Raw genomic sequence first — 13909 nt, 5'->3', positions numbered from 1 at the left:
CAAGTCACAGCTCTGTGCAATCCTAACAGATTGTAGGGTTTGCCTTTTTGAACCTCTCAGCACGTTTAGAAACTTGAGTAAAACAACAAAAGGTGTTAATAGCTTTAAGGGGAGCACCATGCTGATAGATTACCCATTATGGTTACCCACTTACAGCGAAATGGCAAATAGGTTTGATCAATTCGATTTTAATGCAAAATGGAACTTGAAAAAACCAGCAATGAGCAAAGAGAAGACCTTTTGTTGCTAATGTGTCTGAAAAAAAGCACTTAATTGAGGTCATAATAATATTAGCAGTTATTCACCATCAATAATTCAGCCTTATTTATTACTACATGGTAAAGTTCTGTCAAACAGGAATCGTTCAGGCTTTGTTATACATGTTAACACGAAGCTAGCTGTTGGATGACTGGTATATATTTCACCAGCTGCTCAAACCTGCGGGATAGCAAGAACTAATGATATTCTTTCCTGGTCCTTGCATTACATAATAGTTAATTTGCTGCATGCAGAAATATATGTTACAAATATAATAGTCTCACATCAAGTATGCATAATAAAAAAAGCATTATATCTGAAACAGTGACTGACTAATCTTGCCTGAGCTATCTGTCATATGGAAAACAATTTCAATTCCTGCATGATTTAGTACTCCTACAGCAGGAGAAACATAAATTCTGCCTTTTCACACAGTTCTAGTCACCTGTGATTAGTTATCTTTAAAAAAATCTAAACGAACGTATAATTGTACAATTATATATGCAAACTCCAGTGTTAAAATTTAAAATGTATTAGTCTCGTAAAATGGGTCATTAATCTCTAGGTCTTAAAGGACATACTTGTCCAGTAATGAGCCAAATGCAGGAAATATGTGTGTGATGGTGGATGGGAGAATTTTACCTCATAAGGTTTTGGTTGGGTTTTTTTGTTTGTTTTGTTCTTGTTTTTAACCTTAGAATAATTTCATTCCTACAAAGTCTGTGTAGCAAACATGAAAAAGTTGTCAGTGAGTAAAGTCAGTTGCAGTTCTCCGGTCATTAACTATGGAAATAAGCTGTTTTGAAGAGATTAGTTTTTCCTTATACACGATATTCATGGGTTTATAACAGCTATATAATTACTGACTGGAACTGCAACCAGGAAGGTTGGGCAGGAATATTGATCTCCCCGTGTCTGCTAATGACCACTTCTCCGCCGCGCTGATGGAAGGAAGCCTTCTATTAGATTTTTACCACTTTCCTCAAGTGGGAAAAAAAAAAAAAAAAAAAAAAAAAAAAAGAAAAAGGAAGATCATAGGGGCACCTGTGATATACAAAGCGTACCCCACGTAGAGACCGGCAGGCAGCGCCTGGTGCGGGCGGCTCGGGAGCTCGAAGGCCGGGGCGGAGCGGGGCGGGCTCGGGGCAGCGAGCCCGCGGGGATGGATGCGGATGCGATCCCGGGCGGGGGGAGCCGGCCGCCCCTCCGGGAGCTAATCCACTTGGCAGCGCTGAGATGGCTCCTTGAAGGAGCTAAAGTAGGCTGACACAATGGCCTGCGAGGCATTAAAATGTAGGAATTAAAAACTGTTAAATTGCACAGAGGGATTCTTAACCTCAGCCCTTTGGCAACAGTGATGCTTCTTCCCTTTTCTTCTCCCTCGCCTCTTGAAAGCGATTTGCTTTTTTTTTTTTCCTGATGCCTCACTCATCAGACCACACTAATTCTGCATGCCAGTTCCCTGCCGTACACAAACCCTGTTAATGAAGGGAATAAGGCATCTGAAAGAGTACCTCGAAAAATAACTTTGTCTTCTCCTGGCTGCTCCTGCCCCTCTCCTGCCCTTCTCCCTACCCTATTGCACAGCCATGGCAAAAACAACAGTTATCACTCAAAAGCACCTCTGGGTTCATAGATCCTTTGGTCCTGAAAATGTGAAATCACCAGGCAAGCCTTCCTCTGCAATTGGGGCTGTGCAGATCCGGGGCACCATCTGAATGAGAAAGGTGAGGCTCTGTGTTCTTTAAGTCGAGAAGCAAATGTTCAAAACGATTTTAAACTGGGGACAATTATTGTTTGCCCTGGAGCTTAAATGGATATGAGCTTTTATATTTTTTTCCTTCTTTTTTCTCTGAAACACAAGTCATCCTGAGGCTCAAAAACTGACGTGTGGTTCCTGACAATAATAGGGTATCACTCAGCCGCTTTGTAGAGAGCTGCCAAAAGACACGACTCTTCTTCCCTGGCTGGTGGGTTGGTTTGGGGTTTTTGTTGTTTTTAAACAGCGTGACATTTTAAAAGTTATTAGAACATTAATGCTGCTTTTTAATGAATAAAGCTTTATAAAACTACTGATAGGGAATTAACATAAGTTTACCTCTGAATGCAAGTCTCTTTTTTTCTATTTTACTATCCATTACTTCATTAAATCAACACTGAAAAAGACTAGCCTTGCCAAATTTCTCACTGCACATTCCACTGTTTGCCCATGACAGTATTTGAATGTGCTTATTATTTCTAGTAAAGCCCTTATCATTTTCACTGTGAAATTTAAATCACCCTGATCCAACTCTTCTTAGCTAAAGTCAGCTTTATCAACCACAAGAGATGTGGGATTTTAAAAAGATCTGAGTAAATTCACATTGTTTGGATAAACTCATTCAGGGGGTTCAGCAAATGAAAGCTGAAATAGATATGTATTCCAAGGAGGTTATGGACTGCTCAAAAACAAAGAAGTTAAAGCATAATTAAAAAAAGAAAAAAAAAAGTTCATAGTATCAGTATCTTTTTAATGAGGGCATTCACAGACCAGATTTTGAATTGGTATATCTGTACCTCCACAATAATTCAAGTGAAAAGAAAGGGAAAAAAAAAAACCAAAAAAACCAACCCAAAACATTAAACTGTTTACACAAGGATTTTTTTTCTAGAATCCCACTCTGCTATGTTATCTGGTCAGTGTTGTGCTATCAAAAAATGTTAAGGGCTGCATTTATGCATTATCCCACAATTTAAGTAACTGTGTATCATGTATATTTAAAACCGTCTCTCTGTAGTTTTAATTATCTCAGTCTGCAGGGAAAAAACGCAGCTCCCATGCCTGAGACCGAAATGAAAGTGCTGCACGCTGACAGCTAAGATGTCTGTCCTAGCTTGTTGAGATTTCCTGTAAAATTTGCATTGAAAAGGCAGCTTTAAATATACTTAAAATAAAAAGAGCATTTGCATCTAATTTGCTACACTTGCAGTATTAAAGTTTTATCTGAATAAAGACATGTCAAATGGATTTATATAGTTAAGCTGATAGCTTTTAAAGTCAACACAGTAACATCAGCTAAATTCAACAAAGTAATGGCAGCAGCTAATGGCATTTATTAGTTTATCATCATTTACTTAAAAACCATAACACAGATCATTTTATTTTCACATTACTGTTTGTGATTCTTTGACTCAGTTTGTATTGATTCCACAAATTATGGCAGAAACTGACATTTATCTAACAGAGTTTTCCAAGCTATAAAGGTTGGCTTTAGTGGGAAGCAATTGAACACTTGCCACACAATGGTAGAAACAACCGTCTTCAAATAAACACATTTGGCAACCATTTTAAAATGCGATTGTTGCTTGTCTGATAATGACAGAAGGGTTTTTGTTACTGATAAGGCTCTTATTACAAACCACTGCCTATGTAATCTACAGCTTGATCACACAAAGTGCTAAGCACACTCACCCAGCCCAGCAAAGAGCTGAAGCATTAAGCTTTGTTTTGAAGATATGCATAATAGCAAGCAAGGCTTTTTACAGTACTTCTCTTCTGCAGACCTCAGAGAACTTCACAAAAGAGATCATTGCTGTTTACACAGGAGGAAACTGAGGCTGAGAGAATCCAAATCACACCCAGTGCTGCAGTGGGACTTGAGTGTCCCCGTTTAGTATTCTGCACACTAGGTTTTACTGCCACCTTACCCTCCTATGGACCTCAGAGTGTCATCATCACTTGCCCAGACTTCAGTGAAGCCACCTGCCAAAAGTACATGCTTATGATAAAGATTGTTGAAGGGTCCAGAATGTTACAGAACAGTTTTTGACTCTAAATCCATGGTAAAAACCAGGCTATTTTAATGCATTACAGTCTCAATTCTGCTAAAGTTGCCTTTTTACCCCTCTTTTTAGCAATAATTGATAAGGCCTAAAAATTTACCATGAATCGTAAATTTTGCAATAATTGTAAATTTTTAAAAAATGGTAGGTTTGGCAATATTTTATTGCCACCATAAAAACTAGGCACACACATATCTTGGTTTGTAAATATCATGGGTGTGAACATCTACGTGTCAACACTCGAGTTTACAACTGCATTTGAAAATGACATCAAAGTTTCCAATCATGAGATCTACTCTCTTCCCTGGTGACATCTATGCTTGTTCTTCAGTGGAAGAAAAAAATCTAGCTGAGTTGGAGATTGGGTTTATTTTAAGAACTAGGCATGGAGGTCAACATTCTTGCTAACAGGAGGGCCATGTCATATCCTAAACCTTTAATTCCAAAGAATCATCAGCTTCTCTCTTTTTTTCTCTTTGTTTTTGGGGATTTTTTGGCTTGGTGGTTTTTTGGGGGTGGGCTTTGTTTCTGCCATTTGGTTTGGATTTTTTGTTTGGGTTCTTTTTTGGAGTCTGTTTTGGTTTGTTTTGGTTTTTGTAGCAGACCATATTCCCAAGAAAAGTGACAATCACAAGTCACATTTGGCAAGAATTTAAAATGATCATGCATTGTTTCATGCCATTTATTATAATTCTCCCACAGCAATGGTCTTTGTTCCACTGTGTCCTCACCCTGAACTCTGGCTTCTATTTCAGCACACATTTATAATTCTCAATCCCTGGGCTGAAGAGCTCAAACCTCTGGCTCACCAGAACAGCCTGAGACAGCTGGAGCAATGGTTTCTGAGGCATACCCATCCTTCTTGAATCACCAGCTCACAGCTGGCCAGCTTTCTTATGTGTAAGTGCTGCATTGGGCAAGAAGGAGAAAGGAACTAAAAACTGTATTGGCTTTCACTTGGAGCCCCAGTCTGACCTCCTTCAATTCAACAGGAGAGCTGTTCTGATTTAAACAATGCCTGGATCGAATATTTATAAAGTTTTGTTTAATTGAAGATTAACAATTGAAGATTTTGTGAAAAACTGCTGCAAAAATTGATTTGGGGTAAAAAATTGAGTGAAAAAACTTTACCTATTTTTCCACATATGCTCTCTTCCTTCAGCTCATGGAACACAGTTGTAACCTACTAAAAATGCACATCATATTTTTACAGCTATTTCAGTCATGCTGGACAGAATGACAACCCCAGAAATTTCCATTGTGCCACAGAGACAAGACATGTTCTCCTCAGGACTGGAGGGGAGACAATGCCTCTCACAAGAGACCTCCAGAGGGGAATGTTATGGCACAAGTGTTCTGAAACAAAAGCCCAGAGCCAGGTAGCTACAGCACTGCAGACAGCATCACTGCTTAAGAAGTAGGGCAGCTTAAAGGAGGAGAGAGAGTTCTATTCAAAGTCAGAGAGAAAAAAACAACCTCTTGGTTTCCATCCAAATGCAAATAGAAAGCCATGTTGCAGCTGAAGAACTGGTTCCTGCCAGCTCCACCTGAGGAACAGGGCATTTTGCACAGTAGTAGTTAGAGCCTCCAGATGGCTTTGAGTATAGCCCCTAAGCAGTTTAGATTAACCTGAAAACCCCAGGGCCTGGGAGAAATTTCCCATCCCTCATCACAGAGATGGGCTGGGGGAATTCCTCTGAGCACTGATCCCTCTGGAGCAACACAAAGCCGTGCAACCTCACAAGGTTCAGGTCGTTTCAGCTGTGCCTCACTGTGTCGTGGGGAGTTTTCCTTTTTATTTCAATCGTCCTATACTTCAGACAGCTTATTCCTAACTTGTGCTAGCAACGACCATTCTCCACTTTCATTCTCCCCCACTGAGACCCTTCCTATGCCATGCAGGAGTGAAACAACAGCACCCCAGCTGGTGTCTGTATGGTAGCAGGCAGGATAATGTCAGCCAGACATTCTCAACTGATGCAAATTATCCTAACTTCATTTACTCCAGTGGAGTTCTTGGTGTTTTCTATCAGATAGGGATGTGGACTTTAGCATTAATCATGTGCAGAAAAAACCCACCATTTCAAGCTTCATTATGAAACAAGTGCTACATTAGCACAGAGCATGGAAAATCTCAGAATTTCCCTTTAATGATCTTGAAGATTATGTGCAGCAGGAAAGAAGAAGTGTAAAATCTGTCATAAATGTCATTGAATATTTTTAATAGCTGAAAGCTAGGCTTTATTTAACATTCTTGCCTGAAAAAAAACCCCAAAAAACTAGAGACTGTTCATTAACTAGAAGCAAGGGGATTGGTTTTTCATTATGCTATGTCTGTGAGACAGCACGCAATGGAAAGACAAAGTTCTCAGGCCCAGAGACAGCATAAACCAGGAAAAAAAAGTAGATAGGCAAGCAGAGCTATTTTAAAATGTATTATGTGTAAGTATGAAAACAACTGAAAAATCTCAGGATGCACTTATTAAATTTTGTCTGTTGTAGCCTTTCTTTTCTCAGCCTTGGCAGTCACTACTCATCATCTGATGGCACCAGGAAATACCTGCGATGGGGACTTGCTTTCCAGCATCTCTAGTGACAGCTGCAGACAGCTTACATGAGTGAAGGCTGCAGTGGAGTCCCCCTGCTCCCTGGTCTTGTGTGGTAGGTGCACAGAACACTGCAACTGTAGGCAGGCATCAGAGGCTGCTGCTTGAACTGACTGCTACTTTAACTTTAGCATGAAAGAAAACGTTCCTCAGGTCAATCGTTCCCAAGGCCTGGTCTCTGCTCAGGCACCACCCCAGTCTGCTTCAGTTCCTGTGCACCCCCCACACCTGAGGTTGGCTTAGGCTTGAAGAAACCCTCTAACACTGTCCATCCTAACCTCAGAACAAGAGGCAGAGCCCCAGTTCCTATCAAAGCAGCTTTGTGCACTGTCTCAGCAGGCTCTTACGAGTCTGAGGCATTCTGACACAAAACCTTGACAAGTGTCCATGTAGTAAGAATAATGTTTGACAGAAGAATGTAAAGAATTGGTCCAGAAGGTTGTAGCTGTGACAGGGTTTCTACAAGGAGATGAACTTACTTCCTCAGATGGCTGTGTGAAGTAAAAGCATCTTCTCTCTTTCACAGAATTCTATTAATTACATGTCATTTGCTAAAAAGAAAGAAACAAAAAAATGTTGTTGAATATTGTCTTCTATGGGAAAGGACATAAGCCAGCATGTACTGCTGCATTTCACTGAAGTTTTTAACAGAATGAATACCCCAGAAGACGTCACTTGAAGAAAGGAACTGTCAAGTACTACAACCTTTATAAAAATTAGCAGGTTGCTTTAAATGCATGTGGGTGACGGTTACAAGAGTTTTTTGCTTGGCTAAATTTTATCACACTCCTTAATCATGCTGCCAAACATAATTTCATTTGCTCTTGTCTACAAAAATCTTAGTGTCTCTATTTTTACAAAACTATATCCACCTTGTATGCTTATTCCACAGAAATCTTTGAATGTAGGAAAACCAGCCCTTTTTTATTTCTTTCTTTCTTTCCCTTATAGCCTTTTAATGACAAGTTTACCCTCTTTTTGGAGTCAAACTTTTGCCAAACAAACCACACCACAACAACAAAACCTTTTCGAGAAAGAAAGGAATGAATATGCAAACCATACAATTACAAATAGACAAATAAGAAGAATAACAATAGAATTGTAATTAAAACATTACCATTTCGTTTATGGACTGATTTCATGCTCCCCTTCTCCAGTCTTTTATTTAGAGTTGAAGGGAGCAACAGAAATCCCTTGGTCTCAGCTGCTGAACCAGTAAGGCTCAAGAGTTACAAAGTCAGTTCTACCTGTGCATGGCCTGTGAGCTCCCATGTATGTTTACTGAAGAATGGTTCCCACACAGCCATTACATTTCATTTTTTAATACCAAAAATTCAGGTCCTGAGAAACTGTTTTACCCACTTATCATCACATAATGTGCCAAGTTGATCTGCTAATCAGTCTTTCCTACTAAGTTCTATTCTATTGTCTGCATTTGAGATAATGAATATTAAAATTGCACAATTCATCCCACAGGGTGTTTTTCAAATTATGCAGAGCACAATAGAATCCATTTTCTTGCTGTTGAAATTCTGCCTTCTTCAGGGTGGAAACACAGGAGATATGGATGAGTGGAACACAACACTGTGCAGCACAGAGGGGAGGAGAAACCCAGGCCAAATATAGCAGGGCAATCCTTTCATCCCACAGAAAAATAGAAGGTTCTTGGGTGTTTGCAGCCTAATTTGATATCGTCAGGCACTGTGCACAAAACCAACCGTGTCTGTGTGTAACCCACAGGTGGCAAACCTGTGCAGAGGGAGCCAGTTGTGTAAGGAGTGACAAGATCAGCTCAGGCTCCTCAGCCTCACACATGGGCTTTGATTTATGTGCAGGACAGGAAGGGTTATCTTATAGGAAGAGAACAAGCACACACTTGCATGTGTAGGTCCAGAAGAAAATCTAAACAATCTAATTTATAGAGTACAGCCCCAGAGAGGTGAAAGGCAGCATCAGCCTGGCTGGGTGCTGACCAGGTATCCCAAAATGTCTGTTCTCTGGAAACAAGTGAACCACACAGGGTTTCACTGTACTTTGGTTTTATAAGAACACTGTTTCCATTTATTGAATGATAATTATTTAGAATGGCAAAAATTCACAGACAGTAAGTTTGAACAAAACTTTGGAAAGTAATCTCTAAGGGGCAAAACTTCTGGTGGGTTTGGTGAGAGAAAAGGCCCAGACAGAGGGTGTTTGCAAAGGTTTTAAAAACTTTACCTCAAGAAACTTCCAGGTCCAGAATCAAACAGGAAAACTTTTCCAAAAACCTATCCTGAGCTGCTTGTTCATTTATAATTGGATAGGTAGAATATTTAGCTCACAATTCCATGCTGTTTTCAGATCAGAAGAGAACCTTCTACATTTCTTCCAAAAACCAAAAGTAGAAGTTTCTGTGGTGGGTCAGGTATAGAGGCTGAGTGGTGCATACATTGCAGCTTCAGTGGTGGCTCAGCATCCCCTTCCCTCCCATCCAGAACTTCTCTGGCCTGGCAAAATCAGAATTTTCAAAAGAAATGGAAAAATGCAGTTTATCATGTTAACATCCCTACTTCTTTAAGATATACTGTACAGGTCATAACTTATCCTTTTTAATAAAAAAGAAATAAATTTACCTTTTGAGTGTCATTTCTGACCACTACTGCCCCTTTTCTAAAGCCACGGAGCTTTACAGTAGACAGCCTGATGGAATTCCAGTTCACAGCTTAATTTTCCTCCTGATAAAAGAGACAAAAAGTTCCTTTCAGTAAAAATAAAATTTAATATGGTTGGCAAATTTGATATATTACAACCTCCGACCTCAGCTTAATTGTTCACAAAGGGCTAACGGTACCACTGGCAAGTAAATGACTTCTACAGAGTGTTGCAACTCTGATAGCTGAAGAGAAGGGGAGCAGCAGCATGACAGATAATCAAAATTTTTAATGTGAACCATAGTGAGAGAGGTTATTCAGAGCACAGCCAGACTGTAGGAGCCTTCTGCAGCTGCCATAGCAGCTCCTTAGGATGAGAAATGCCTAACCATCATCCTCACTCAAGTTTGTTAAGTGTTGCTGCTGTTAGTCACCAAGCAATGGAGTCTGACACTTTACAGCAGCAGACAGCAACAGTCTGGGGTCTGCACAGACAGAAACATGCTACTTAAATTTCTTTGGGGCCAAAGCTGCCCCTGTTCTGTGGCTCTTGAGAGCTTTTCTTAGGGTTTGACAAGGAACCAAGGGAAAGAGTATGAAGGCAAAAAGAAGAGAGATGTAAACACACCCACCACTGGCCCGTGGAGGTTGACCTTTTAAAGGCTACAGCAGAGAGCAGGATTTTAGTGAGGCAGCCAGGGCTCCCACAGCTCCCACAGGTTTGCAAAGGCCATAGGGGGCAAGGCAAAGGCTGGGTGGAAGAGAGCAAGGGGGAAGAAGTGATGTTTGTCCTGGTTGTTTCGATTTGAGAAGTTAGGAGAAGATCAAATTTGTCCCTAACTCTCCTTACCACATGCTGTCCTGAAGAAGACCACAGATACTCAGGTGCATTCAGGGCTGGTGTGCAGAGAATGAACCCATGCAGCTGAAGGGACCATACCACCAAAGAGGTCCTTCCTTACTTTTTCTACTGAGAGCACACAATACAAAGTACTCAGTGGCTGGAAGACAGCATGGTCCATTAGCTGGTTTACCTTGTTGTCTTTGTTATATTAGATAAAAGCAGGAAAATCACATAGTTATCCCCACAGCTGATTTGGTTGCTAAAGGAGAGATGGGTCAGGGACCCACACAGGTGAGCAAATGCTCGCCTGCACAGTCTAAAGCATTCTAGTTGCTCTTGGATATTGAAAAGCCAGCAGCAACAAAAAGCATTTATTTTCTCTTTGTTAATCTGGGTAACACTTTGCAGCAATATAACATAATAAATGAGCATGCTGAATAAAAACACAGTACAGTGTGCAAGCATGTCTACAAGGAGAGGGCACAGCCAAAGTGCTGACTGTGTGCATACATTTACACCTTACAGGCACAGGTCATTAGCAGATGTACTTATACAGAGAATGCTGAATGCAGTTTCCTCCTTCCCCTCCTGATTCAGTTTGGGGTCAACAACATCAAACAGCTCCCACAGAGAGCACTTGCAGCCCCCTGAGACCACCAACAATTGCATTTGTCCTGGCAACTGCTGCTCCCCCTCAGGGTATGCTCCCCAGTGGGCTGCCCCTCAGGAGCTGAGGCTGCAGCACAAAGGAGCCCAAACTGTGTCCTACCAGCAAAAGGAATAATAAACCTGCCAGCTAAGAGCATCAATGCTTGATGCCTCCTCCCCAAAACATGGAGGGCAACAGCAGCCTCTGTACTGCCCTGCAGGGGCTCTCCCCAGGCCATGTAAGGGTCCATCCTCTGTGGGATCACTCTTGTGAACACACACCCGAGGAGCTCCAGCACCACCCCAGCACACCAACTCTGCTACACACCACTGACAATCATGTTTGGCTTCCTGACAGGCAAAAAGGATGGTGAAAACTATACCTGTCTTCTTGTTGGTGAAAGGCAGCTGAGCTACCCACATGTGCAAAGCAAAGGGAAAGAACATTTCCAGATCAGAGGGTGTCTGCAGCTCAACAGCCAAAATCTCCAGCCTATTTCTAAATTAGGGATGCTGATATATCCAGCAGCAGCCACTAGTCATGTTAACTGTCTCAGTGTCACTGGAAAGCAACAACCAAAGCCTTTAGAAGTTCATATTTCAATTTTAAAGCTGAGGCTATTTTAGCTAATGTCCCCAAGGCAATTGTCTGGTCAAATGTCAGAGTTTTATACTGCTAAAGGAAATCACTATGTTTATGAGATCTCTGCAGTTTGGGAACCACATTAAACCCCATTTGAGTTTCTCAGATTATACTGTGTTGTGGATATCTCTGTTTTCCCTGTGTTTGGAACGTATCTCAATCTCCTTGTATTCCTATGAGCCATTGAAAATATCTCCCTCTGTCATGTTTAAATATGAGCTTCATCACTGTAGGGTTTTTCTCCACTAATTCACTTATTAAAAATGAAAAAAATCTTTCAATTGATGTTGTTTCTGCATGCTTCTGAGTGTGATATCCTGCAAATTGGTAATTTATTTACTTTTTCATTAGCAAAACATTGCTTAAATTTTGGTATTCCATAACTAATGCCAACATTCATACTTTAATTTAACACTTTAACGCCCAAGATTCCCCTTTCTTTTTGTCTCTCTGAGCTTCTTGGGTTTTTGCCCTACCCACTGCATTACTGACACCAGGGACTGGCTGTTTTGCTTTGGCACAGGCTCAGTGCAGGTGTTACCTGTGGCTGCAGAGGAGCTCTGTCAGCTGCCCTCCACGTGAGTTTCACCCTGCCCATGTTCATGAGCTGGTTGCACCTCAGAGATCCCCTGGCCGTGTAATTTGGTCTAAGGCATTTGGAGTCTTACATATCCACTCAAGTAATGTGGCTTGAAAGCATTTCTTGATTTGCAGACTTTAAAACCCCATATTTTCTCCACCACTACACTAAAGGGCTTGTTCCTCTGCCAGGCCTGAGTTGCTAAAACACTTTGCCTTTTTTCTAGCTGTGGGCTTGTTCTCAGGTTTTTAATGTCTCCTCTAGTTTGGGGTTTATACATGTCTGAATGTCATGACACCTGCAAGCTAGCACAAAATTCCATGTACAGTTACTCCCACTGAATTTGTTCAAAGACCTTGAGATGCCCCCAAAAAACCTATGGAAATGTGTTTTTTAAGTTTGGTTTTGAAAGAAGACTTGGCCAGAGAAGCTGACTGCTACACTGTATGGAAGCACTGATGATGGACGTAAACGTGGAGGTTCCTATTCCAAGAAGCTTTCTTCCCAAAGCTTTTAACTGACATGCCTTACATCTAATTTTGTTAATATTTAAGTCCACTCCTAGAGTAACCTGTATTGAAGACTATCCTTTACAAAACCCAATATGAATAACACACTATCTGATGAGAAGCTACACCTTTAACCGCAGAAGAGAATGAACTCACTTTTGTGTTTCCATGAAAGGCAGTGGTTCTCTCCTCCACACTCCCAGCCCTGAGTGTAGTTACATGACCAGCAGTGGCAGAGGGCTGCAGCACATGCCCACACACAGGAGCTCCCATGTCTGAAACAGGATGATGCAAAAGGAGTATTTTAGTAGCAAGAGAGAGAGGGCAATTATGTTCACAGTACAGTTTTTCTTCCTATAGTCAAGGTTGGTTTTTTTTTTTAGCTTTGTAGTCCTCGTATTTCTGCTACATCCTCCCCATCTTTGAAAAGCAACAGGTACCAGATGCTGAGAAGATAGCACTGAGCAAAGCCTGGAAGCTAAATTTTCTGTTTATGTTTCGTATAATGAGCATCTGTACTTTTTAGATTTATTTATCTAAACAAGTACCTCCATTTCCTTCTGGTAGATTTTTTTCTTCATATTATTGGCTGACACCCAAGTAGGCAAAGTATTTCAGCACCATCCCATTTCTAGGCTCAAATAAAAATTAAAAAAATTAAAAAGAAAGAAACAGTGTAAGGTTGATCACACACTTGTTATTAAGTCAAAGCCGGATTCAAGTGTTTGTGTGAGGTAGAATTATCTCATTCTTTTTGTCTGTGTCTTTCTGTGATCTACCAGTCAAGTATGTGATTGGATTTCAGCTCAACAAAACCTTAAATTACACACCTATTGTGCCTGAGCTAAGCCTAGTTTCACAGCACTGGAGAAGGCTCCTCACTGCTCTTTTGGCACTGTTCGATCTGGCTCCTGCTATCATCCGCAGGTTGATGAATGAGTAATAGGATTAGAAAGTCTCATCTCTGAAATGCTATAATTGTCACATTTGGTGCATTGACAAAGGCTTGGGTGATGGAGAGGTGCTCCATAATGTAAAGTCATACATTCAATCTGCACTCACTGGCCAAGGCTAGGAGAACGGAGGGAATAAAAAGAATCCCTTCAGCTCCCCATTTGTCCAACATACACAGATATCTCACCCTCTAAATTAACCTTTTATGCATGAGTTTGTTGGAAGGCAGAGTGCTCTGCTTCTTAGAGGCTCTTATCTCTCTGGAAGGAAGATAATATACTTGTTGATTCTTTGGTTAGTGCATGAGATTAAAAAGTCTAGGAGGGCTAGAGCAGGGGGCAGATTTTCATGTCTACCCCAGCAATCTCCAATTCAAAACACCAGGGGAGAGATCTTCCCCCAGGCAAGGAGAAAA

This window comes from Haemorhous mexicanus, chromosome 12 (assembly GCF_027477595.1).
Source record: "Haemorhous mexicanus isolate bHaeMex1 chromosome 12, bHaeMex1.pri, whole genome shotgun sequence".
NCBI classification, from domain to species: domain Eukaryota; kingdom Metazoa; phylum Chordata; class Aves; order Passeriformes; family Fringillidae; genus Haemorhous; species Haemorhous mexicanus.
Note: the sequence above shows the minus strand (reverse complement) of the source record.